The 27,482-nt window shown below is 41.3% G+C and overlaps 1 protein-coding gene across 2 annotated transcripts in view; it reads left to right on the top strand.

Moving 5' to 3' along the window:
• SH3GL1 (SH3 domain containing GRB2 like 1, endophilin A2) overlaps nt 1-27,482 on the top strand; it is a 1,498,857-nt gene that overhangs the window by 377 nt on the left and 1,470,998 nt on the right. The gene's annotated exons all lie outside the window — the stretch shown is intronic.

Below are 27,482 nucleotides of genomic sequence, written 5' to 3'. Positions count from 1 at the left end.
TAGACGGACGCCCCCTCAGGAAACAGTGGGGTTCCCACGTAGAGGCACAGGGGGGACGCAGCTGCTGGCACAGGGGGGACGCAGCTGCTGGCAGGGGTACGGACTCGGCGGGGACCTGTTTGTGTGAGAGGCTCGGCACTAAAGCCCGTTGTTCCCAGTGTCATGTTGGTGGCAGCACCGTAGCGGTTACAGTTTGTTCCTTTTGAGATGGCTTCTTATTGACAGATGTGAGCCATGAATTTCTAGGGCTGCTGTGAAAGATGGGCACCGTCCGTGTCAGGGAGGCTGTAATGCTGACGTTGCTTATACAGTGTGGAAATGTTACATTTATTACCTTCGTGTTTTGTTAATCCACCAGACCCCTTTTACAGCTGCAGGAAATGGGATGTCATGGAGTTTCCTTTTCTGTTGTCAAGGCTAAGCTATTCTAGTAAACTAGATTGTTATGAGTAAGACGATCACAATGTTGCTGGAGAGGAAGGAGCTGGTAGATGAGGTGCTGCACTTTAGTTGGAGGATTTTAGTGGAACCATACTGCAGCTGCTTGGGGGTGGTTCTTCAGAGCTGTGCAGACACTGCATTGTCTTTATTAAGGGACTCTTCTGCTGATGCTAATTTGTGGGGTATATAGGGGACCACACATTTGATGTCGAGTTAGAGGAGCTAGCTGCAGGGTTGCTTGAGAAGTCTTCTGCAGGTGGTGCTTCTGAGGAATTTATACCTGTTGCTGCATTAGAGAAGGGTTATGGAGGGGGGGATTGTGCAGCTTTTGGTGTTGTAGGGATTGTTGCAGTTTGCGGAAAAGCTATTAACTTCTTGCTATAATGAATGGACTTGCTTTTGCTATGACAGAACTTTTGTAAGGAATACTTAGTCCTTATTAGAATAGATGTTGCATGATTCTTGGATTGTACAGCATTTGTGGTGAGCTCATCTTTGTTTTTAAGATGTAATTAGGGTTTATGTCAAAACCGTTGTTTTTTGTGGGCTGGACTTGTGAAAGTATAATTGCACTGGCTTTTGCAGTGTTGGTTTGAATTTATGGTAGCAGAGTATGGGTATTTGCTGTAGTGCAATGGTTTTGAAAATAGATTGTTTTTGTGAAACAAACTGTGTGTGGGGAAGGGGGTAACAGAAATGTATCGTTGTGTTTCTTACAGTAAAATGTAGCACCTTGGATTTATAGCCTTCTTACATTAAAACAAATATTCCTAGGTTTTATTCACTCTCTCTCTTTGCTGACTGTTAATCCCACTATGATAGCAGCCTCATTTCAGGAGACACCTGAAGTGGTATAGTCACACAGATTTAAGGAGAATTTGGCCAGAACACCAGGAAAATACCCCTGTGTGTCTCAGTAAGTGCTGTGACATATTTGCGTTCACCTGAACTACCACCAGCTAAGGCAGATGTTACCTTGCTTTAACATCTTATCATTTTTGGAAAGTACATTTCTTTCCTTGAAATGTACGAAAACTGAATTTGTGTAAACAAAAGGATTGCATTTGTGTACTATGTGCGGGAAGCTTATTGAGGATGTTAAGACTTGTGCAGCTATTTCTTTCTTAAGGTGGGCTTGTGGAGATATTGCACACATCTTGCTTTGAGCAGGTTCTGGTTGCAGCCCAAATCTGATCTGTACATGCTTCTGTAACCATTATGTAGTTTGTTTCTTTTTCACATTAAGTAAGTTCATCTTAATTGAGGTAAGTTGGAGTCTTCATCTTCCAACTGATTGCATCCTTGATTACTTCCACAGTCTCCCACTTGTGACCAAAATACTGTTCCCTAGTGTTTCATTTGGAACTAGGACAGAGAATCCTATGTGTCTTTTATATATGGAGTATGAATTAAAAAGATGTCTTGTGTATGTTGGCCGTATAACCTACAATTACCAAATGCCAAAAGTATTCAAAATAACTTATTTAGGTGATGTTGGGAGTTAATCAAATAAACCAGTAGATCACCTGCATGTAATGCAGTCTTGTTTTCATGGCACTAGTTTAATTCCTGACTTCCTCAGTTCTGTAGCCAAAGTGTGTACATATAAAGCAAACAAGGTCTGAGGATGTGAACAGCACTGTCTGCTGCCCATAGGCTCCCAGGTGTTTAGCAGGCCATGAGATAATTAAGGGTTCTAGCCCAAATTCCTTAAATTTCTCTTTTTAGCGGGTAGGAGGGGAAGCACCAATGTCTCATGATTACTTCATTGCCTTGCATTTTTATGTAAGGAATTATTGGCATATGATCTGAAGTAGTTATTGGATGCGTATCAAAGTTCTCAATTAAATGCAGATGTTCCCGTGAAATATTTTTGTCGAGTTTTGCCCACTTATTGTACCTTGGGGAATAATATGTAAATTCTCATAGAATTCCTGTAACTGAATTCACATCTTTCATACACATTTTTTTAAAATTCTGTTGTCTTTTGTAATATTTTCCCTTCTAGGCCCACCAGATATCTGCTCACTATTGCAAATCAAATTCTAGTCCCCAAATACAAGTAACATTCCATGCTGAAAGCTGATTATTTTTCCCGAAAGTTTTTAAAGCTCCGAAATACAAGCCAGTATAATCCTTATCCTTTGCCAGTAGCCATTTTTCCATCTTCTATCATCACTGGAGTTTCTCTGGCAATTTAATATAAGTACTTCTGTTTTCCTTTGTTCCTGATGTTCTACAGAATATCTGTCCTGAAATCCTTTCTTTATCAAATTCACATGCTCAGTTCTTTCCAAATGTGTCTCCTGTAGCATCACTATTTGCACTCTACATTTCGTAAGTATTCTTTCCATTTTGTCTGTACGTGTGAGACCATTCACGTTCCAAGATGATATGGAAGGTACAGCCATTATGGTAAAGTGTCATCATTCCCACACATTATATATGTAAACTTTTTTTAAATGTTTTTTTCCAGCTATTGTGACACATGCACCCATTAATGATTTGCAGATTCATCGCTTATACCCTACCTCAGCAACTTTATCCTGGTTTAACAGCAACCAGAGAGCACCCATGCACTACCAGGCTATAACTCATACCACACTTTTAGGCCATGTGGAACACCAAAGGCGGAGGTGTGTCCATATTCATTAAGGATATCTACACCTCCAGGCTAGTTGCTCAACATAATGCATCTGAGGTTATCCAAGTACAACTAACTCTGGGCAAAACTGCACTCCAAATTGTAGCTTGCTACAGATCCCCCACCATGCCCCAGGATTCCCACTCCTCTTTTCTTGATGTACTGGAAATATTAGGGTTCAACCAAACACCCTAATAATGGGCGATTTCAACTACCAGAAGAAACAAGCCAGCAAGTGTGGAAAGTGCAAATTCAATAGTTTATTGAAACACAAGGGAAAAATCCCCCGAGTATACCAATGATCGTAAATCCAATAGTCATAAATCCATAGCCTGAAAAGACAAGCACGATCCAACGATGGTTCACAGCAGCTGAAAGAACCTAAGTAAAGTCCAAACACAGATGCAAGTAGAACCCTTGCACGGCAATATGAAGCAGAGTCCAGAAGAAACTATTGAATTTGCACTTTCCACACTTGCTGGCTTCATATTGCCGTGCAAGGGTTCTACTTGCATCTGTGTTTGGACTTTACTTAGTTTTTTCAGCTGCTGTGAACCATCGTTGGATCGTGCTTGTCTTTTCAGGCTATGGATTTATGACTATTGGATTTACGATCATTGGTATACTCGGGGGATTTTTCCCTTGTGTTTCAATAAACTATTGAAGTTGCACTTTCCACACTTGCTGGCTTGTTTCTTCTGGACTCTGCTTCATATTGCCGTGCAAGGGTTCTACTTGCTTCTGTGTTTGGACTCTATTTCAACTACCCCACCATTAACTGGGAAAACTACTCGTGTACCAACTCCTTCGCTCAATGCTTTCAGGAATTCATAAACTCCAATGCCCTGGATCAACTTATCCACACCCCCACCAGGGGCAACAATATCCTAGATCTAGTCATTACCAACTTGGGTGACCAGTGTTCCACACCTGAAGTCAAAGTCTCATTGGTCCGATCTGACCATAAGCTAATCAGCCTAGATATCCACATCCTGCCCCCACCCCTCATTAAGGAAACCCCAGTAAAAAATGTCTCCAAAGCCAACTTCATGCTTTTTAAGACAGAAGTGGTGAACTTCATGACACCCATGCTGATGGATAATACAGTTACGACTACTGAATCCTACACAGTTGCACTTTATAAGCACTTGAGTGCATGGATTGTGCTATCCTCCAAAAAAGGAAGCCAATCTGGTGGTCCCCTGCCATAAACAAACTGTACACAGAATGAAGAAACTGTTGCAAACGAGGGTAAAATCCCATGAGTGGAGGAGCTCTCAGCCTCAATAAGAAGCTGTGATCCCTCATAAAATCCTCCAAAGCTAGTTACGAAAACAAAATCGCCACTGATTCTAAAGACGGTCACAAAGCATTCTATAGCTATGTCAGGAATCTCAATGGCACGACTCAGATCTGCTCTGAGTTACAGCACGATGACACTAAATATACAGACCCAACTGATATTGCCAACATTCTGGCAGATAGGTTCAGTGCTAACTTTACCCCCCTCTCATCCCCTAAAAGGCACATCTCTGTACCAGAAGAATGCAAAGTTCCTGTAATCACGGCTGCACAGGTAAAAACCACACTCTCCAAAGCCAAGATCACAGCATCCATGGGAACAGACAACATCCCAGGCTGCATTCTACACGAACTACAGAACGAACTGGCACCTCACCTAAGTACCATGTTCAATAATGGCCTCACCTCAGGCTTTGTGCCCACTGAATGGCCCACAACTACTGCCCCATTAGCCTGACAGGCCTGGTCTGCAAGGCCATGGAATGTATCATCATGGAACTTATAAACAAAGGCATTGGTAATCTCCAAACTCTGGACCCCACCCAGTTCGGGTTTGTAAAAGGCAGATCATGTCTCCTAAACCTGATAGACTTCTTTGAAGCAGTCACCAAAGCCGTGGATGAGGGTAAGGTGGTTCACACAGCCTATCTAGATCTTGCCAAGGCTTTCAACATCATCCCCCACTCTGGAATTATAGATAAACTCACTAAACTAGGTATAAATCCCTATGTCACAAGATGGGTTGTCAGCTGGCTCACTGACAGAACCCACACTGTGAAAGTAGCAGACTCCAAATCCGACTTCAGACCAGTGAAAAGTGGAGTCCCACAGGGTTCAGTCCTAGGTCCTCTCCTGTTTGGTATCTACTTCTCTGAAGTACAGGCTAACACAGAAGGTCTTTGGCTAATGAAGTTCGCAGATGTCTGCAAACTAGGTGCCATAATCGAAACTCCTAACGATGTGGACATCCTACAAAAGGGCCTCACTGAGACAGATGCCTGGCGTCAAAGCCATGGCCTCAAGCTCAATGTCAAAAAGTGCATTGTCATCCCTTTTGGTAAAAACTCTGTACCCCATGAGCTACAACATAGGCGGTAGTACACTTTACACCGAAAGTATGATAAGAGACCTTGGGACAAAGGCGGACAGTAGTCTCCTTTGATAATCACATCACCACAGCAGTCAGGAAATCTTTCTACGTGGCACACCTCATCACAAAAGGTTTCTCATCCAGAAAAAAAAGAGGTCATTGTTCCCCTCTACTCATCACTCATTAGACCCATTATAGAGTACAATGCCCCTTTTGGTATTTACCTCACAAGACCTCTACAACAACTGGAAAAGATGCCCTATGCAGACCATCTCAATAAACTCCAGCCTTACTCCGCATATCGCCTACTCAGAGATGATCTCTGCCTAACATACAAAGCTATGTCAAACCCAGAGCTGTTAGACATGCTCCACTTAAAGAAATCCCAATCCCTCCAAGCTACATGCTATAGGGACCTAAACCTTGTCACCACAATAAACAGAACATGCCAGAGGGATAGATTCCTGTCCCAGAGACTTCCCATACTCTGGAATAAACTACTTATCTATATCAAACAAAGTTCCTCATTAGCACTCTTCAAGAAAAATCTTCATGATTGGATGGGAAATAGGAAATTCACCCTGGGGATCACTTAGTGGCAAAAGCCAGGGTACCTTTTTGGCTGGGCTTGTATAGGCCCTAGGGCCAATAGCCTAGTACCTACCTATGAATCTTTCTGATAGGCAGCAATCTGCCAAATGGCTGTTTGATCTTTTTCACCTTTTCTCGCCATCAGAACTGGCTTCCCACAAGGCTCTATTCTTGGATATCTCCTTTTTCACGTCTTCACCAGTGAACTACCCAGATCCTGTCCCCAGTCTTCCTCACATAGTATGCTGATGATATTACTATTATATCCATCACTGACAATCAACATAACTATTCACCCTCGCATAAACATACAGAAAGTTGGCTTACTAATAACCAACTATTACTCAACCCTTAAAAGATAAAACTCCTACTTGGTATCCAGCAGAGTTCCAAGAGCAGCAGAGAAAGGAAAAAAGCAACTTTCCAGATTAAGTATTTTTTCTTGCATTTTTCGACCATTTGTGTTATTCGACGACTGTTTCTGTCTATTTTATAGTGGTATTACCTGTTTTTCCTGTTTTTATAAGCTTTAATTGTTGGTTGCACTTCTTAGTTTGTTTGCTTAAAAGTTAAACTACAGGCTAATACACTCAAGTGTACTAGCTTTTGATAGCATTTAATCGAAAAGCAAAGCATTTATTGTGTTTTCTGTTCTGTCTGTGAAAAAAAACTTGAAAAAAAAAAAAAAAAATTCTTGTTCTCCTAACTTTCCTGGCTAGTTTGTTCCAGTGATCAGATTTTGCTGATCCCTGGGCTTTGTCTTGGTTCCTGTACTTCTCCATTTTCTTTTTTTGGTCAGGGGGAAGTTTCTTTACTCACCAGTGGGAGTGGGGAGTACTGAGCTGCCTGTTTGTCCTCAGAGGAGTGGTTTAAGACAGTAACTTGTAGTTCAGTGGCCATTTTGGGTCATTTCCTGCCTTTTCCAGCCCTCTGCTATAAAGCACGCTTTAGCGCGGAGTTGCCACTAGAGCAGCATCAGGCAGCGCCGGTTTAACAAGGTTAAACTTTTTCTGGCTCCATAAAGTCTGTTCTTCATTTTTTCCCTTAGAACTGCTCTACTAGTAACCTAAACAGTATATCCCTTGACTAAAAAGCGCAGCACTTGTTCCTAAAAGTTTTTTTTTTTTTCCGGGAAAAAAAAAAAAAAAAAAAAAAAAACAGCACTTGTCACTTCTATATTATACAAAGTCCCTCACTTGCGAACCCCCCCCAGGAGTACCCACTTCCTTACTAAGTCCTGTCTTATTCAGTCTCATACCTAACTTCTTAATTTTTCTAGCATGTCGAAGGGCCAGATGCTGGCGTCTTCTCCTGCCCAGTTGGTGAATCTGGGAATATTGAGGCAATGTTACAATTGCCTCATGTACACAGACAACCCTCTCCTCCTCCCACATAACACAAATACTTGTGAGAGATGCAGCTATTTAGCCAAACTGGAGGCTGAGCTCTCTCAACTCAGGACTGGCAAGACCAGACAGGAGGAGAAGGAAACTACACACACCACAAAACCAGCCTCACATAATGCTACCACACCACTGAATCAAACACATAAACACACAAAGACATACTCTGAGCCTCTGAGTAAAAATTTACCTAAACAGCAGAGGCCTCCAAAGCAGACACCCAAACAACTGCTACCTCAAGACATCCCACAAGCAACACATAAACCACAAAATCAGTGTGCAAAGCAGTCACATCCCTTAAGGCCAAATACAACACCAAACATACTTGTCATAGGTGACTCCATAGTCAGACACACTGACGTCCCACTCACCAGGCTGAACAAGGAGAGGGTCACAGTAAGCTGCCTATCGGGCGCTAGAATCCGCCACATAACACAAGCACTCGGGTCACTCCACAGCAGGTACAAATATGACACAGTCATTGTCCATGCTGGTGTGAACGACCTGAGATGTACCTCCCTGGACTACATGAAAAGAGACCTAGAGGAGCCCTCTGATTATGTAGCCCAGGCAGGTATGACCCTGACCCTGAGCAGTATCCTTCCTTCACCAAGAATGATGCCACAATATAGAGACAAGATGATCAGCTTTAACAATTGGCTTAATGTCTGGTGTCATTCAAAGGGGATCCAGTGTCTGTCTGCCTGGGATGACATGCTTGACAAGCCACGCTGCTTCGCAAGGGACGGCTTGCACCTGTCACCCCTGGGATTCCGGATATTAGCTAAGGCTCTTGCCACCCTCATAGTGCCTTTTTTAGGCAAGGCTCAAATTCTAAACCTACTACCCTAGAAAACAAAAATGGGAAGAAACTGAGGGTAATGCTGCTCAATGCCAGAAGTCTAAATCTCAAAATGCACGCACTCGAGGCCCTTCTCAGTATGGAGAACATCGATGTCTGTGCTGTAACTGAAACCTGGTTCAAGGCTCCTGAGAGCACCCCGGCACTATTAGGTTTTACCTCATATCATGCTTTCCGGCCCCAAAACCTGGACCACACCACAAAAGGAGGGGGTGTATCCATATTCATAAAGGATACCCACACCTCCAGGTTGGTGGCAACGCATGAAGCTTCGAAACCATCCAGGTGCAACTAACCATAGGCAAAACTGCTCTACAAATTGTAGCATGCTACAGGCCACCCTCTCAAACTCAGGAACCCCACACAGCCTTCCTGAAGACACTGGAGGGTATAAATGTATCTCCAAACACCATCATATTGGGTGACTTCAACTACCCGAATATAGACTGGGAACATTACTCAAGCCCCAACTTTCTAGCCCAACGGTTCCTGGAGTTCATAAATTCAAATGCCATGGAACAACTAGTCACTGTTCCCACGAGAGGAGAAAATATACTAGATCTCATTATCACAAGCATGGGGACAAAATGCTCCACACCGTAAGTATATCCCTCATTGGTGAGATCTGATCATAAACTAATCTCACTGGAAATCCACATCCCGCCCCCACCCCAAACAAAAAAGACCACAGTGAAGAACTTCTCAAAAGCAAACTTCACACTACTCAAGACTGGTGTGGTATCCTTCAAGGCCCCTGAGCCAGTGGAAACCACAACCCAAGCTGTGGAAGCCCTTACAAATGCCTTCTATGAACACCTCCAGGACTGCATGGATCAGGCAATCCCAAATTAAACCAAGACTCTTTCCACAAAGGGCAAACGTCCAGTCTGGTGGACCCCAGCCATTAACAAACTTTACAATAAGAGGAGAAAGCTATTACATGATAGAACAAAATCCATAAAAGGGAAGTCACCCCTGATCATTATTAGTAAAAAAAATACGAGCACTCATAAAATCAACTAAGGCCAATTTTGAGAGAAAAATAGCCATGGATTCAAAGGACAATCATAAGGCCTTTTTCATCTATGTTAGGAACCTGGGTGGAAACTCCCAGATATGCTCAGAATTAGTTCAAAATGATACAAAAATCACTGAACCCACAGACATTGCCAACATACTGGCAGACAGGTTCAGTGCAAACTTCACCCCCTTCTCCCCCCCCTAAAGGAGAGAGAACTATCTCAGCGGAGTGTAGCCTCCCAGACATCTCAAATGCACAGGTGAAAGCTGCTCTCTCTAAAGCTAAAAACACAGTATCAATGGGACCGGATGGTGTCCCCGGCTGTGTGCTACACGAGCTAAATGAGGAATTAAACCCGCATATAAGGCAGCTGTTTAATCTCAGCCTTACCACAGGATACGTGCCCAAGGAGTGGCGTATGGCAACTGTGGTCCCACTCCACAAAGGCGGTGCCTCTACGGACCCTGGTAATTACCGCCCCATAAGCTTAACAAGGCTAGTCTGCAAAGCTATGGAGAGGATCATAATGGAGCTCATAAACAAAGATATAGGGGACTTGCAGACATTGGACCCGACCCAGTTTGGCTTCGTCAAGGGCAGATCATGCCTTTTGAACTTGGTCGACTTCTTCGAAACAGTCACCAAGGCCATTGATGAGGGAAAGGCAGTCCATACAGCCTACCTTGACCTTGCAAAGGCTTTCGACACAATACCCCACTCGGGTATTGTAGAAAAACTTACCAGCTTAAATGTAAACCCATATGTCACAAGATGGGTTGCAAACTGGCTTAAGGACAGAACCCCCACAGGGTTAGAATTGCTGGCGCTATGTCAGACTCCAAGCCGGTCACAAGTGGTGTCCCACAGGGCTCGGTCCTTGGCCCCCTATTGTTCGTCATCTACTTCTGAGAAGTACAGGCCAACATGGGAGGACTTTGGCTGACAAAGTTTGCAGACGACTGCAAACTGGGCACCATAGTGGAAAGTGCATCGGACACGGATATCCTTCAGAAGGGGCTCACGGAAACAGATAGCTGGTGCCAGAGCCAAGGCCTGAAGTTAAACGCCAAAAATGTATAGTCATACCCTTCGGGAAAAACAAGGTAACCCCAAGCTACCATTTAGGCGGCAATCCACTAAGCACAGAAGAGGTTATCAGGGACCTGGGGACCCAAGTTGACAGTGGCCTTTCTTTTGACACTCACGTTGCTAAAGTGGTTAGAAAGACCTTCTACATTGCCCACCTGATCATGAAGGGATTCACATCCAGATCTAGTGAGGTCATTGTTCCCCTGTACTTTTCACTTATCAGACCAATGATAGAGTACAATGCCCCATTCGGGATGTATCTCACCCGACATCTGCAGCAATTGAAGAGACCCCAAAAGTTCCTCACCAAAAGGATAAAGGGACTCCAAAATCTGTCATATGCTGCCAGATTGAAGAAACTCCAGCTCTATTCAGTCGCATACCGTCTGCTCAGAGGTGACATGTGCCTGACATACAAGGCCATGTCCAACCCAGAATTAATGGACATGCTCCACCTCAAAAAATCCAAATCCACCAAAACCACTAGAGCAAGCGACTTACACCTTAGCACGGATATAAGTAGGACGTGCTGCAGGGATAGATTTATCACTCAGAGACTCCCTATGCTGTGGAATAAAATCCCGGTCCATGTGTGGCAGAGCACCTCATTGGCTCTGTTCAAGAGAAATCTTGACCTGTGGGTGGGAGATCGTAGGTTTACTCCGGGAATCATCTCTGTGTCACTGCTGGACAGAGGCACAATAAACTAATGCGCACAGTATTTTTTCATATAAGGGGTGGCGTAAGCCACAAGCCTTTGGGCTAGGCTTATAAATGCCTTAGGGCAGATAGCCTAGTATAAACCTATGAACTTATTCCTCCCAAAACCCTTGTACCACATTAAATCCTCTTTTACCATCTTTTCATAGTAACACTAACATTACCCTTGACAACCAGACTAAGCTCCTTGGAGTAATCATAGATGACCAACTGAAATTTGACCTTCACATACATCTCTGTATTAAAAAGGCCCACCAAAAGCTTGGCCTCCTGTATAGAAACAAAAGGTTCCGAACCCCTGACTCCAGAATCTCACTAGCTAATGCTTACCTTCTTCCCAACCTTCTCTATCATCACAAACCTTTACAAACCTTCAGTGTTGTCTTCTCACTAAACTTATAACAACCTATAAAGTAGCTAGATTTGCTGCTAATCTGCCATCCAGATCTCACCACTGTCATGCCCTCGGGTCACTCAATTGGCTAGAGTTTCCTAATCAACTCAAAGTTTCTCAAATACTCATCACTCACTCCATCAGTAAACCCTCTTTCTGCCCTAGCATTTCCTCACTAGTCTCACTTTATATCCCTGTCTGACCACTAAGGAGCTCTGATTAAATTTTTATTACAGATTCATAAACTTAAAAAAAATGTAGGATAGACCTATACAGCTACTCACCGCCATTCAATGGAATAGGCTTCCCATGACCCTAAGAAACATACCTCAGGTCTACAAATTCAAGAGATCTTTCAAAGAATACCTAAAGCACACCTGAATATGTCACTGTAACCATCCCACCTGAATCCAGGTGTTTCTCCATCTCTCATTTTTATTCCTCTTTACTTCCCTACACTAATTACCTTCTTTTACTCTGTAATTAACCTGCTTCTTCTACCTAATAATCACCAAACTCTCTTCTTCTACTTCTCCTCTCTGCTCCTGACTTCCACTGTACTATCTCTTAACCTACTACTATTATCCACTCCTCCTGTTGTCTACTATTTGTAACTGTCCATATACTTAGCCCCGTTATCTACTTTTCTACAAGTCTGTGCCTTCAGTATGTTTATCTGCTTAACTATATTATATGTACAAGTCTAGCTTTCTTTATTGTTGTCTCATATATTGCTGTTCTTATTGTATTATACATTTACTGTAATGTGCATCTCTGTTATATTTGTACTGTTGGAGCTTTTCTCCCTGGGCCTCCGCTGAAAAAGGGCTTTGTCCCAGACGGACTGTCCCGGTCAACAAATGAATAAATTTAAATATACAGTTTTTTTTTCCTTATCAACATTGGAACCTATGTTGTATTTTACAAGACCTTTTGATTTAAATGAGTTAATGAAATCCCTCAAAAAAGAAAAGCGCACACAGAGAACACCCCCATAACCTGGTAACTTAATGCAAACACATGTGACTGTACATTTTCAAATAATTAAGTTTGACCCTCCTAATGAGGACATTTGTATCAAATAGACAGCTGCTAACACAGGCCCTAATTGACCTGAAATTGAGGTTATCCGTGCTAAGGCACGTTATTGCTTGTGCTTTTACTTAAACTAATTGATGTCTGTTCTTCTTTTTTATTTTTATTCCCCTCCCCAGATGTGAAAACTGCTTGCAAGCTTTCAGAAGTCCTTAACTTTTAGCATTGAAGAAACCAGAGTTCAGAATTTCATTGCTCTATTATCAGCGTGCCTCCACGAAAATGTAAAATAAAACTGTAGTCTTATGTTTCAGCATGATATGCAAGCTAAAACATTTATTGCTGCAAGAAAATATTTTATTATATTTAGTGTTCACTTATTTATTTTAATTCCACTTAAAATGTATTATATTAAGCCAAGGGTCGTGATCCAGAAATTCACCTATGCAAAAGTAATAGATAACATATCAGCTCTACATGTATTGTGATCTTTGTACTTTTATACCCAGTCTCACTTCAACAACCTAAGATTACAGCATATTAACTTGAATATGTTTTTGTCTAGCTTTTCTTCTGTCTTTGCACTGTAATGCTTACATTTCTTTACCAAAAAAAAAAAAAAAAACAGAAATAGAAGGGGGGAATGGCATAACTTTATCACACACAAGAACAAATAAAATACTTTTATATTGTGAAAAGATTTAGAGAAAACTAAATGTTACCTTTTTCATTTCTCTTCCCAGCCTTCCAGAGTCCACCCCAAGATTACTAACAGGAAATTAGGCAAATGGCTTTCAGTTTGTCACAAGTTTAACAAAGTCAACAAAAAGTCCACTTTTTCTACTTACTCTTATACAACCATATTTCACAACTACGATTGATGCTTTGTAGTCTTATGTTTATTCACTAATGTCTGTATTGCTGGTTTTCTTGCTGATCATCTCCATGTCCCACCTCCAATGTCTGGTTCGTTCTTACAGTACTCTTCTTCTGGTCAACTCCTATCCTTCTCTCTCGTTTTCTTTTGGGTCAGTGGAAAAGGTTTCACTGGCAGTGTCTCTCTCTCTCTCTCTCTATGCTTTATCAGAAGAATGAGGGGCGGAGTCCCTTTCTGCTTGATGGCTCAGTTTTTGTTAGACAAACTTTTTTGTATTTCCTCCTTAACCTGTTCTGCATCAAAAATGACTGATCCTCAAGAAAAAATATTCTGAAGACAGCTGGATACAGTAGTTTGAATCTCACACCTGTCTCTCAGCATTCCCTAATTTACTGGAATAAATTTGCTTCTCTTCTACCTGGTGTGCAGTGAATATTCATTTTCCACATACACTGTACTGTCTCCAACTTTTAAGATTTTGCTCTTTTTCCACTATTTTGTCAGGATCACCTCTTTCTGGTGGTAGGTTTGCATCATTACTAATAAAGGTCTTGGCTGCTTTCTCATGGCCAGATTTGAAGCATACACACAGTGTGCCCTTTAAATTAACAGTTCCTGCTATGGAATACCAGTTCAATTGCTTATTTGTGCCTTCATAAAATTAATAGTCTTTTCCTTCTAGTATTTCCAGTGCAGCAGAAATTCTCATGTACGTGTTCTGTCATCTAATTCTACCATTTTTCTTGAAGCTCTCTTCTTGAGCAGTCTCATACTCACCCAGCCTTTTAGTTTTGACCTCTGATTTTTGCAGTTTTATCAGCTCATGTGAATATCTGCTTAAAGCTTCTATTTTTTCCAGCCTTTTGTTGTTTGAGTTAATACTCTTCAGTGTTTATTTTAATCAGCTCTGAGCACGTTTGACTTATTTTTTTCCATAGATAACTGGAAGCCCATGTCTTACACCAGAGCTTGAGCTGCTTTTTGCTGAGCAGCTGCAGGAGTCTCTCCTCTAGTATTTTCTTTACCTTTTCTAGTTGATTTTCTCTCAGGCTCTCCAAGTTTCTTCTTTGCTGGCATCCAGGCAGTGTACTTACTAGTCAGTAACTAAATTTTACTCAAGCTGACAGTGTGCAGCCATCTTTGAAGTCCCAAAAGCGATTTAAATATTGTGATTCAAAAGAGATATAGACCTATGTGAAAAAGCCAACAGTGGGTCCTTAACTGGTTTCAGAGTAGTTTACATCACTTCCCCTTTCCATGGAGGAGGAATATGAAGTTTAAGAACTTCATACATAAAGTCTAGTAGTTTGTTTTGCATTAAATCTCCCCCACTCAAGTGTAACCCTAATGGAATACCATTGGGTCTGGGGATGTCCACCTGTCATGTTACAGAGTACCTCAACAAATTCTTCTGATGTAACAGGTTGCAGCAGCACCCGAGCTTGTTCATTGGCTATCTTGGGACATGTCGTCTTAGTACTGGTCTTGCTCCATCTATATCTGGACCCCTCTTCCATGCAGGTTAGACAGTTTGAAAAAAAAAATAAGAAATTGTATACGATACGCCAGAGTCATCAGATTACTTTCAGTAATTTTTAATTGAAAGACGCCTTTATTAATTCCCCTTTGTCTCAGCCCTATAGCTGAAATTCTGTAGTATTTTGGAGGTTCCCCAAATGCTCTTTTGATTGCTTTACATTTTGAATTCTTTTTCCTTTCCAAAATCTTATCCATTTTTAAGTGAGATTCCCTAACATCCATCTTCAAGTCTCCAAGACCGCAGGTTGTTACCTTATAAGTTGTTCAGTCAATTCTTCCGCTTTTTCAGCTAAGTAATGTTTTTCTGTCTTTGCAGTCACACTTTGTACTATTTCACTTCCCTACTAGGTCAGCCTCTTGAGTTATATCCTTGCAAAAATAATGTTGGAGAGCTCCCTGCCGTAATCTCTGAAATGTGAAGTATTTATTATATACTGTTGGAACCACCAATGTTGTTTCCTGTCTGTGTTAATTCCTTCTATTAAATTTGCATAATGAGGTGCAGTGGGGTCTGCCTGTTGGAGACCCTGTACAGTGAGTGACATCTCCCTATCGGAGACCCTTTGCAAGTCTTTCTGTACGAGAGTTATCTATTAAATACCTGTGAGTAACATAGATATTCTTTGTCCCTAGGACCTTTTATGGACTGTACATCCACAAACTTGACTGCCTTAGTTTGTTTGTGTCTTTCGGCTTTTCCCGGTTAGAGATCACCACAGTGGAACTCTGGTCCGCTAATGATTGGCAGTAGAGTTTCACGTGCTGGCTTGCCGGGCCTAACGCACAACCTTCAATGAAGGAATGCCCATTCACGCATGTCGCCACACAGAAGACGCTCTAACTGAGAATCGAACGGGCAACGTCTAACTGTGAGGCGACAACGCTACCGCAGCACCACCACCGCAGTAGTAAGTAGATTAAAACATTTCCTTGTGCTGGTATCCATGCACATATTGAAGCCATCTTAATTTGGTAGCAAGTTGTCAGGATGTGTACAACCTGTGTTATCCACTTAGCTGACGGTGTAATACTCGCATCACTTTTAAACTTTGAAAATTGAGGAGGACAAGCCCAGTTTATCGTGTTCAGTCTTTTCTGTGTTAATCGTCTGCAAAGTAAAATCTGCAGAGACTTGTAGTCCATCACCTTCTCCATTTTATAGGGTTACCTAGTCTGTTTACATTCTTAAGTATTGTCGTGTTAAGTAATAAGGTAGGACTGGTCTATATATGGCTTTCAAACCAGAGCTGTGTATGGGTCCTCAAACGTTTGGGGGAATATTGTTATTTTAACTTTACTTTTTCTGGAAATACACATACAGCTACCTTAAAATTGTTGCTATCTCCTTTTTGCAGTTCGAATTTAAAATGTAAATCCAGTGACTTTTGAGTGATATATTGATATTTGTATAATGCAGCGTGCGCCATAACCTAAGCATAAACTAAACTGTTTACATCTATTAAAATGTCTCCTCCGAAGTTTCACAATCTTCTAAACTGTGCAGGTGAGAGTGGATCTTGCTGTCGTGAGAGGGATCTCATAGTTGCATGGCAAACCTGTAACTATACTGCACACTTTCAGTTTTACATTCCCCTTGCTGACAGTCCACAAAAGAAATCCTTCAAAATCCTGTGACTTTGATGTATGCATCACCTCGTGGGTAACGTCTCTAGTAAGCCTTTAACGGTCTGTATTTCATCCTTGAGCCAATACTCTTTAAGCCACTCATTTTTGTAGCAGTGTCAGTCCTCTTTACTGGTTTTTGTTTAATTAAAAGGAAGGGTTTGTAGATTTCCCAGTGTTCCCACTCCATTCTGGAAGTCCTTAATTCTGGTGTAAACTGCTGCAACATTCATAGGTAAATACTAGGCCAGCTGCCCTTCTGGGCCATTTTAAGCTCAAAATATCCTATCCCATTTGTTATAGATTGGCCTTGCCCACCCCGTGGCTAATTTATATATTGCCGCTAATGAGAATAACTTGTATCACACCATAGATAATTCTGAGGGGCCTGTCCATTGGAGAAAGCATTTAGGAGTTGCCTCTGTCCATTAGTAGTACAGGGGCAGTCTTGGGGTATTACACCATAGATAATTTTGAGGGGACCTATGCACTGGATAAAGCATGTAAGAGCTACCTCTGTCCACTAGTAGTACAGGGGCCAATGTTTGGATAAATGTTTCTGTTTCACATTACTTGATCTAAATTGTGCTTGAAAGTGGACAGGGGTGAACTCTGTTTTATGTGGATGAGTAGTTTGTTCCACTGCAGTGATATCCTGTGTGAGCTGATACCTGTTCTTCCAAACTATTGTGTTGATGTTGCAGAAGAGGTTTAGAAACAGACAGAGTATTTCTGATGCTGTTTGACTTGCCGCTGTTCAGTAAATCCATCAGTAATGGGTCACAGGATGCTTTGTATGCCAGAGGTCACATCTTAGCAGTCTGTATGATAGTAAGAGGGCTTTGAGTCGATCCATGTAGGACATGTTTAGGCCTTGTATCTCTGACAGCATTCCAGTTGTTGCTTGTCTTTGGACAGATGCAGGAGACATTATGGCCAGTGATTTGGATGAGGGCCGAGTAAAGGGGGACAATGACATCACTGTATGTAGACACAATCCCTTTGTTTGGAAGCTGTACAGTATATAGAGGGACTTTCTTACGATAGTAGACATGTGTTGGACAAAGTTAGATCATTGTCCACAATTAACGACTGGGTCAACTCTTGGGGGAGTATTGTCAATGTGGTAGTTCCTGAGGGTAGACGCCTTCCCAAAGAATACAATAATGCATTTAGTTTCAGACCATGATTTTAACACCAGTTATTTATTCTAGACAAACCATCTTGCAGAAATGCTAAATCTTTTTTGAGGATTCAGTGACTGCTCCTAGCTTGCAGCCATCTGCATACTTAGTCAGACAGAGCCCTTTGGTATTGGCTTTTAGTTCAGAAAAGTAGATGCAAAAAGGATTCTGTGCATCCAATGTTGGATCTACCTTTCTTAATGTTTTCTTTGTCTTTTCCGGATCTGTGTAGGCTTTAATCCCTGCAAGAAGCAGTCTTTTGAAATTTAGATTGAGATACCAGTCTTTTTTTAACCCCCCCCCCCGTCACTGCTGCAAAGCAGGAATGAGAATTTTTCTGCGGGTTTCTGTGCTGAAATCATGTTCTACGTGCATCCTGACATCTGTGTAGTATGTCTTTTGTTCAGGTTGCTAAAGTTTAGACTGACATCTGTGTTGTATGTCTTTTGTTCAGGTTAATAAAGTTTAGACTAAACTAACTTTAATCTCACACATGGCAAAACAAACAATCATCTGTGTAGTCTTTCTGACAACAGCTATTGGCCTTGGAGAGATAAGACGTGCTTGTTCTATTGTTAAGATCTCCATGGTGGGGGGGGGGGTGTATGCATTGCTAAGCAGACCTTGCTGTTTATTTGCAACCACTGAGAGGTCATTTACAAATGTGTAGCTCTCTCGAACCAGCTGCACCTTGTTTGGAGAAGCTCTTTGGTCATCTCACTAAAACGGCGCACTTTAACTAGTTTCTTAATATATGCAGATTCTGTCACCTACCCTACCTCGTGTATAGCTTCATCTCTTACAAGCACTGACTTCAGTTAAATCCAGCCTTTGATCACCATAAAGTACTTTGTATTTTATGCTTGTAAGCTTGCTTAATCTGCTGCGGCCTCTGTGTACTGACTATTTATGTATGTCTTTTATGTAGTACTGTACAACATTGATCGCTGCTTGCTTAAAGTTGCTGGAAGTCAGGTTTGCATTTGCCCTGATGTACACTTACCTTGGAGCTGCAGGGAGGAGGCTGTTTGTATTTGGGTGTTGGTGCTGTACCCCTTCACAGAGAAACTCTTGATTTAAAAGCTGGGTCAGTAGTGGTGCTTGTCGTTGCATGGCTTTTGATGACATGATGTTTCGATTAGTGCCAACTTCACCCCTTTCTCACCCTCTAAAGGGCCCATCTCAATACCAAAAGATTGCCAAATTCTGGTAATCACGGCCACACAGGTACATTTTCCAAAGCTAAGAATACAGCATCTATGGGACCAGGTGACATCCTGGGCTGTGTACTACATGAACTGGCACCTCACCTAAGTGTCATGTTTAATCATAGCCTCACCTCAGGCTTAGTGCCCACTGAGTGATGTACAGCTACACTTCCCCCACTCCACAAGGGGGATCCACGTTGGATCCTGGGAACTACCGTCCCATCAGTCTGACGATCCTGATCTGCAGGGGCATGGAACGTGGTATCATGGAACGTATAAACAAAGATGTTGTGCAAGGGCACGGAAAGCGTTATCATGGAACTTATAAACAAAGGCATTGTGCAAGGGCACGGAAAGCGTTATCATGGAACGTATAAACAAAGATGTTGTGCAAGGGCATGGAACGTATAAACAAAGATGTTGTGCAAGGGCATGGAATGCGGTATCATGGAACTTATAAACAGACATTGTGCAAGGGCGTGGAACGTGGTATCATGGAACTTATAAACAGACATTGTGCAAGGGCGTGGAACGTGGTATCATGGAACTTATAAACAGACATTGTGTAAGGGCGTGGAACGTGGTATCATGGAACTTATAAACAGACATTGTGCAAGGGCGTGGAACGTGGTATCATGGAACTTATAAACAAAGGCATTGTGCAAGGGCATGGAATGCGGTATCATGGAACTTATAAACAGACATTGTGCAAGGGCGTGGAACGTGGTATCATGGAACTTATAAACAAAGGCATTGTGCAAGGGCATGGAACGTGGTATCATGGAACTTATAAACAAAGACACTGGCAACCTTCAAATACCTCACTAAAAGAATCACAGGCCTAAAGCAGATGCCATGTGCTGACAGTCTAAAAAAAACTCCAGCTATATTCTATGGCATATCGTCTACTCCGAGGCAATCTCTGCTTAACATACAAGGCCATGTCAAACCCTGAGCTGTTGGACATGCTCCACTTAAAGAAATCCCAATCCCTCAGAGCTACACGCCCCAGGTATCTAAACCTTGTCATCACAATGAACAAAACATGCTGGAGAGAGAGGTTCCTGACCCAGAGACTCCCCATACTCTGGAATAGATTGCCTATACATGTCAAGCAGAGCGCCTCCTTGGCCCTCTTCAAAAGGAACCTTGACGATTGGATGGGAGATAGGAAATTCACCCTGGGGATCACGTCAGTCGCGCTGCTAGACAGGGGTCCAGGGAAGTAAATTTATTGTGGGAAGAAATATCCAGGGAATTGTTATGGCTAGGCTTGTATAGGCCCTAGGGCCGATAGCCTAGTGCCAGCGTATGTAGAACCATTCTTCCCCCATATTGAGTTATTTCCAAGAGATTGGCTGTGTCCAGGGAACAGTTTTATTCAGATTTCTGGTGCTTTAATTAACTCCCACCTCATCCTCTGCCCTTGAGTAAACATTGTGATAACTTTGAGCAGGTCTGTTTTGCAGGTTCGACGAAGGTGTTTTGGGGCTGGAAGAGTTTCCTGTGTAGCAGGCAGATGTTGGAGCTTCCGGTCTTAACTCAAAGTACTTTTAATATATTCCTTACCTTGAGTGACAATAAAATATTTTTGATGCCGTGATTTAAAACGTGCATGTTTTGCTACAGGGAGTACATTGCTTAACAGAAAAACTTTTAGCAAAGTCCTGTAATGTCCTGTAGTGAAGCGTTACCTTTTTAGTGGACCTGTAATAGTGAAGCGTTGTTACGTTTTAGTGGAATCCTTTAGTAGTGAAGCACACGCTTGCTGCTATTTTGTTTAACTCAACAAGGTTTGTGGGCTCCTGTACTGACTGTAGTATTCTGTTTTATGATTTGTTTTGAATTTGTTTTCTTATCAATGTTAGTCCACTTTGGCTGATATGTTTTTATTTAAAATATTTTGTTTTTGTTGCAGTAATGTGCCACCTTTGCAGTTGGGGAAAGGTGTCATCTTTTGAAGATCTTTGTTGTTAATTTACAGCCGTGCAACTGTGGAGTCAACATATATTTAAGTAAGGGGAGTTTGCAGATGGTGGGTGTAAGGGAGCTTGTCTCACTGCAGAAAACACTTGCGTCTTAGCTTTGTTTTTAATTTTCGGCAATTATTCAGTTTTCCTTTTGTGTTTTTGTTAGTAGTGGTGATTATAACCTGCATTTTCCATGTTGGAAAAGACGTGTTTGGGAGATGAGACCAGAGTTCTGTGTACGTTTTCTATTGCTTTGAAATTAAACAGTCCCCTAAATAAGGACTCCCCCCCCCCCCCCCCCCAATCCAGGCAGGTGCCCTGTGTAGGTGAAGCAGTCTATTCTCTGATTAATAAAATGGAAAAAGAGGATCTTTGTTGTGTATGTGACATGTGACTCCCCCTGCTTTGGGGCTCGGACAGGATAAAATGTTTACTGGCAGGAGCAAAAGTTCAGGCAGAAGATCTCCAAGTCTGAAACCTTTTGCCGCTGGTGAAAGATGGATCCAGTAAGTGACTTATTGGGGGCAGCCCTGTATTCATTGGGCAGGGTGTGCAGTATGCCATTCCCTGCCTTTGCAGTTGTGACTGCAAGTGAAATAAATTTGCTGTTGGTAAAAAAAAAAAAAGATCTTGGTAATAGGCAGATTATCCGCATGTCACAACTGGCATGTTTCTCTGCCATTCTTGTTTTAGAGAGAGATTTATAGGGTGACAAGATGGTTTCTTGAAGAAAGAAACTGAATTTCAGAGGGCTCTCTTATTATGGCTGTTGGAACAAGATCCATTGTGGAGATAGGCACTTCTTCCTTTATCCTTTTTCGCTATGTCCTTTGCAAGAGCTTAACATTTGTTTGTGGTGCTCATAATAGAAAATTAATGGAGGCCTGTCTTTTATACATGTTGTTCTATTTGAACAAGTTATGTTACACTAGAGTGTGTTAGGTTTATTTGGTGGGAAATGTAGACAAATATGCCTGTCTTCTCTTCCTTTTAAATACATTGTACTTCCTGTCTGTCCTTACCGGAATTGACCCTTTTCCATCTGTCCCATACTTTCTTGAATGCCTCTGTGGATTCCCTGTAAATAAACAAATTAACAAGTCTGCCTGTTTAAAAAAATAACATTGTGTTTTACCGCTACAGGGGCAGCACTAAGGCTAAAGCTGTGTGCATATTTCTGTAGCACCTAAATTAGGAGGTCCCTTTCATGCACTCCGTGGGGTTCACCATTAAGAAGATGAAATATGACCCAATTCCAGTCAAGACACATTTTCTTTTCTTTTAAACATCTTAAGTCATCACATTTTAAATTGCAACATTGTTTCACGTGTATTATGAGAAAAGAAAACAAGCATTAATAAGCTGCCATTATTATGGATGTGTATTACGCCTCCCTGAGATCTATCGGACTGTTTATTCCTCCTGGGTGAGAGCTGTTTGCAGCCCCTTTGTTCCCTGTGAGGTAAATGACTGTTACGGCGCAGTCATCCTGGCAGTGATTGGGGCATTTTGTGGATGCGACCAAACTCCATCCTGTGGTGGAGATGTGGGCCCCGTGTTACAGCAGAGGCACTGCCTGTGGCCCCTGATACAGAAATACGCTCACTGCTGCACACAGCCTGTGTGAGGACAACCTAACTGGCTTGGGCAGACCCACTCACCCACATCTGTTTCCCCAGGGGTACTTATTGGGGGAGCAGCCTAAGCCACTTGCCTGGAATGCCAGGAGACCACAGGTGAGCTTGCAACATAAGTTTGACATCTCTTGCCTACCCGTCCCTAGCGTTTCCAGCTTACTGAGTCACTAATCAATCTTGGACTGGTTTGGATGGAGTCAGGGCTTTATCAAATTGTGTGCTTTTTTATTAATTTTTATTCACTTCAGCATTGCATAAATTACTCACTTCGTTCATTCCCTTAAACCATACTCCTCGGCATTCCTCTGCATGTTTTGTTCCTAAAACTGTTGTTTATTTTTATGAAGTTTGATAAAGATCCCACCTCCCAGTCCTTTACAATACTCGAATCGTCCTTTTCAGCTGGTATAGATTTTGATTTCCATTTTCTAGTAATTGCTTTTCCGGCAGCCAGTAGCATTAACTTGAATCTCATTATGTTTAAACAATTCATATTCTTCATATCTGCTTAAATTAATCTTTTCTTTAGTTACTGTCATTTGTTCCCCTAATGTTTTTGTGGAAGTACGCCATACTTGTTCATTGCATCATACTCTGGGATGAGCCTGAAATGGTCTGTGGTGATTATTGTTCTACCCTGGTCAGCAAATACAGTGGATATAAAAAGTGTACACACCCCTGTTAAAATGCCAGGTTTTGTCATATAAAAAAATGAGACCACAATAAATGAATTTCAAAACTTTTCCCACCTTTAATGTGACCTATAACCTGTACATTTCAGTTGAAAAACAAATCTGTTAGGGGAAAAATAAATAAAAAAAAAACATACAATAAGCTGGTTGCATAAGTGTGCACACCCTTAAACTAATACTTTGTTGAAGCATCTTTTGATTTAATTACAGCTTTCAGTCTTCATGGGTGCACACCTGCCATCAATTAGAGAAACTCTGATTAGGGTCTATATTACCAAATTGAAATCTTATTTAAATGATTATTAAAACACCAACACACACATGGCAAACAACAAAAACATTGAAACACCAAAAGGTTCCACATCAAAATCTCTTGGTTGGCCAACTCTCAGAAACTGTAGCGGCTAAATTCACCATGTTCATTACATACACATCTACGTACATATGCCCATATGTACCGCATTTTAGCTAGTTAATCTGAATGTACTTGCATGAAAAATGCAGTTCATCCACGTCTGTCTTGTGGGGGGCTGCACCCCCTACACCCCCCAACTATACACACCAACTCCAGCATCACACTACAGTGAGGAAAGTACAGACTTTCTGATCTTCACTGTGCCGCGATCTCACTAAGGACAGGTCGATGAACAGCGTTTTTAATGCAAGTCCGTTTAGTTAAGACTTTTCCATTATGCCAGATGCACCTGGTTAGGTGATATTCAATTTATTTCCATTACTCACCAACAACCAAGGCTCGAGATGTTAGCAAACTATTTTAATTTGACAACCTGACTTTCAGTGTTTACTTATTTTGCTATTTACGTGTCAAACTTTTAGTATTTGTTTAAGTAAGGCTTTGATTTGGTAATATAGACCCTGTGATTTAGCCCTAAATAAAGTTCAGCTGTCCCAGTAGGATTTTCTTGACATTTACTCAGTTGCCTGCTACAGCAAAAGCTATGCTTCGGAGAGAGCTTACAAAGCATCGAAGGGATCTCGTTGTTGAAAGGTATCGGTCAGGAGAAGGGTACAAAAAAATTTCTACAGCATTGAATATACCAGGGAACACAGTGAAGACAGTCATCAAAAAGTGGAGAAAATATGGGACAACGATGACGTTACAAAGAACTGCATGTCCCTCCAAAATTGATGAAAAGACCAGATGAAAACTGGTCAGGGAGGCTGCCAAGAGACTTACAGCAGTGCAGAAGGAGATGCAGAAATTTCTGGCAAGTACTGGTTGTGTACTACATGTGACAACAATCTCCCGTATTCTCCATATGTCTGAACTATGGAGTAGGGTTGCAAGATGGAAGCCTTTTTCTTACACACAAAAACATCAGACCCAGCAAAAAGTTGCAAAACAGTACTTCAGGTCTCCCAAAATCACGTGGGAAAATGTGTTAGGGTCTGATGAGACCAAGGTTGAACTTTTGGCCACAATTCCAAAAGGTATGTTTGGTGCAAAAACAACACTTTGCATCACCAAAACCACCATCCCCACGGTGAAGCATGATGGTGATAGTATCGTGCTTTGTGGTTGCTTTTCCTCAGCTGGAACTGGGTCTTTAGTCAAGGTGGAGGGAATTATGAACAGTTCCAGATACCAGTCACTTTTGGCCCAAAATCTTCAGACATCTGCTAGAAAGCTGAAGATGAGGAATTTCACCTTTCAGCACTACAATGTCCCCAAGCATACATCCAAATCAACAACAGAATGAGTTCTCCAGAAGAAAATGAATGTTTTGGAATGACCCAACCAGAGCCCAGACCTAAATCCAATAGAAAATCTGTGGGGTGACCTGAAGAGGGCTGTGCACAAGAGATGCCCTCACAATCTGACAGATTTGGAGTGCTTTTCCAAGGAAGACTGGGCATGTATTGCCAAGTCAAGATGTGCCCTGCTGACAGACTCCAACCCAAGAAGACTGAATGCTGTTATTAAATCAAAAAGTGCTTCGACAAAGTATTAGTTTAAGGGTGTGCACAGTTATGCAACCAGCTTGTTGTATGTTTTTTTATTTTTTCCTCTAACTGATTTGTTTGTTTTTCAATTGAATTGTACAGGCTATAGGTCACATTAAAGGTGGGAAAAGTTTTGAAATGATTTATTGTGGTTTCATTTTTTTATATCCCAAAAACTTGGCATTTTAACAGGGCTGTGTACATTTTCTATATCCACTGTATATAAAATAAAATACTGTGCAGTGAATTTGTAAAAAAAAATGTTCTGAAAAACCTGTTTTCCTTAACATTGGCTGTCTAGCGGAGGAAAAATTCACTGAAGTCTACTTGAGGATGTAAAAATGCCTATACAAATATTTCTTTGCAGAAATCTTAAACCTTCTGATCTTTGTGGCATGTTTGAGGTCCCTACAAATTTCTTTCCATTGTTCCTTTATGCTTTGCACTTGTCTTTTTTCAGTGCCTTGTGATTGATTCTTCATATTTTAACCTGGTGTACTGAAAATGGGCTCAAATTGAATGCTAAAAAGTACAATATTGTTACATTTGGTAAACACCCCACTTCAAAATGAATATGTTGTTAAAGACTTTGGAACTTGGTTTGAAACTCCCTTTCCTTCGACCCTCATGTTACTGTCCGAAAGTACTTCTGTGTAGCACAGCTAATTGCCAATGGAAAGTCATCTAGACCAAGAGTTAATTGTCTTTTTATATTCCGCATCGGTTAAGCCACTTATTGACTGCAGTGGCCCCTAGTCTGCCTTTCATGTGCATGACTGGGTACCAAATGGTTTTGAAGTGGACGAGTCTTTTTGGATCAGTTTAAGAAGTGTAGTGAGCATGTGCCATAATGAGTCACAGGAGGCAGTTGTGGAGTACCGTCAAAGAGTAAAACCTGTTAGAAAATGCATTAACTTGTTGTTCTGTTTGACCTGTTCAAGTTTGGAATTCCACTAGTAAAGCCGTCCATCCCCATTTGGCTAGTTGAAATTACTGGGCTCTGTTGTGATGAGGCCTCTTTAAGGGCTCATTCATTAGCTGAGCTGTGACTATTTCAGCATTGCTCAGATGAAGTATTGTTCTAAAATGTAGTACATTGCACTTGAAAGCTAGACAAAGCTTTTCTGAGGCATTGTTGGGCAGCACCTGCGTTTAGACTTGTTTCTACTCGACCAAATGTTGCGCTCTTAATAAGAGAGGAATGAATGAAGTGACAAACTAAGTTGTGTAAGGTAGAAAATATATGAATTCCTTCCACTTCCTGACATGAAACGTTTAGGTCCATCGAAATATATTAGTTGCATGTGCGTTATTTTTCCCTTCAGGTACTGGTCTTTGATTTTGTCTATTGCTTTGTGTGTGAGAAAAGTATATTAGCCTGTTAGATACTCATATGGGGGGAAACAAATGAAATTGTCATAGTGGGAGAATAGTGCACAGTGATCCCCAGTTTTGTGGGGGCATGATTATTCATAATGTTGTAATTGCTGAGAGAAGCCTCTTTTTCATGGCCATCAGTAGTGGTGGCGGGGATTAATCCGGACACTCCTTTTGTATGGTCATAGTCCTGACCATCAGCAGTAGCTGGTAGTAGTTGTGTCCTCCTATTATACTCTAAAAATGAATTACTTAAGATTGTTGGACAGTACGATTCTTTTGTTGGGTCCCCCACATAATGAGATTGTTATACAGGCGTGCAATCAGTGCGATTCTTGCATAACAATTTCCACATAACAAGCTTGCTATAGAGATTGTGTGTAGGAACCTTCCAGTTAACAGGCTTGTGCCATGGGTATGCACCTACAGCGAATACAAAATTAAAAGAAGACAAATTTGTATCTTAAATTAACCGAAAGCTGAAGAATGTGTATAGCAGGTCCCTTGATTTGCAGTTAAAGTAACAAAACGCCATGCCTACAGTACACTTACAGCTGTCACTAGGAGGTGGACAGGGTAGGCTGAGTTTGTTAAAAAAAAAACAAAAAAACTGTATATGTCTGTAATATATATATAAAATGTATGTATTTATATATAAAAAATGTGTGTGTGTGTGTGTGTGTATAATATATATATATGTATATATATGTGTGTATATATATATATATATATATATATATATATATATATATATATATATATATATATATATATATATATCTCAACACACAGATAACCCAGATCAAAAAATAAATATA

This window comes from Protopterus annectens, chromosome 13.part0 (assembly GCF_019279795.1).
Source record: "Protopterus annectens isolate FY-2018-M chromosome 13.part0, PAN1.0, whole genome shotgun sequence".
Taxonomy (NCBI): Eukaryota; Metazoa; Chordata; order Ceratodontiformes; family Protopteridae; genus Protopterus; species Protopterus annectens.
This window is presented reverse-complemented; position numbering and strand designations above follow the sequence as displayed.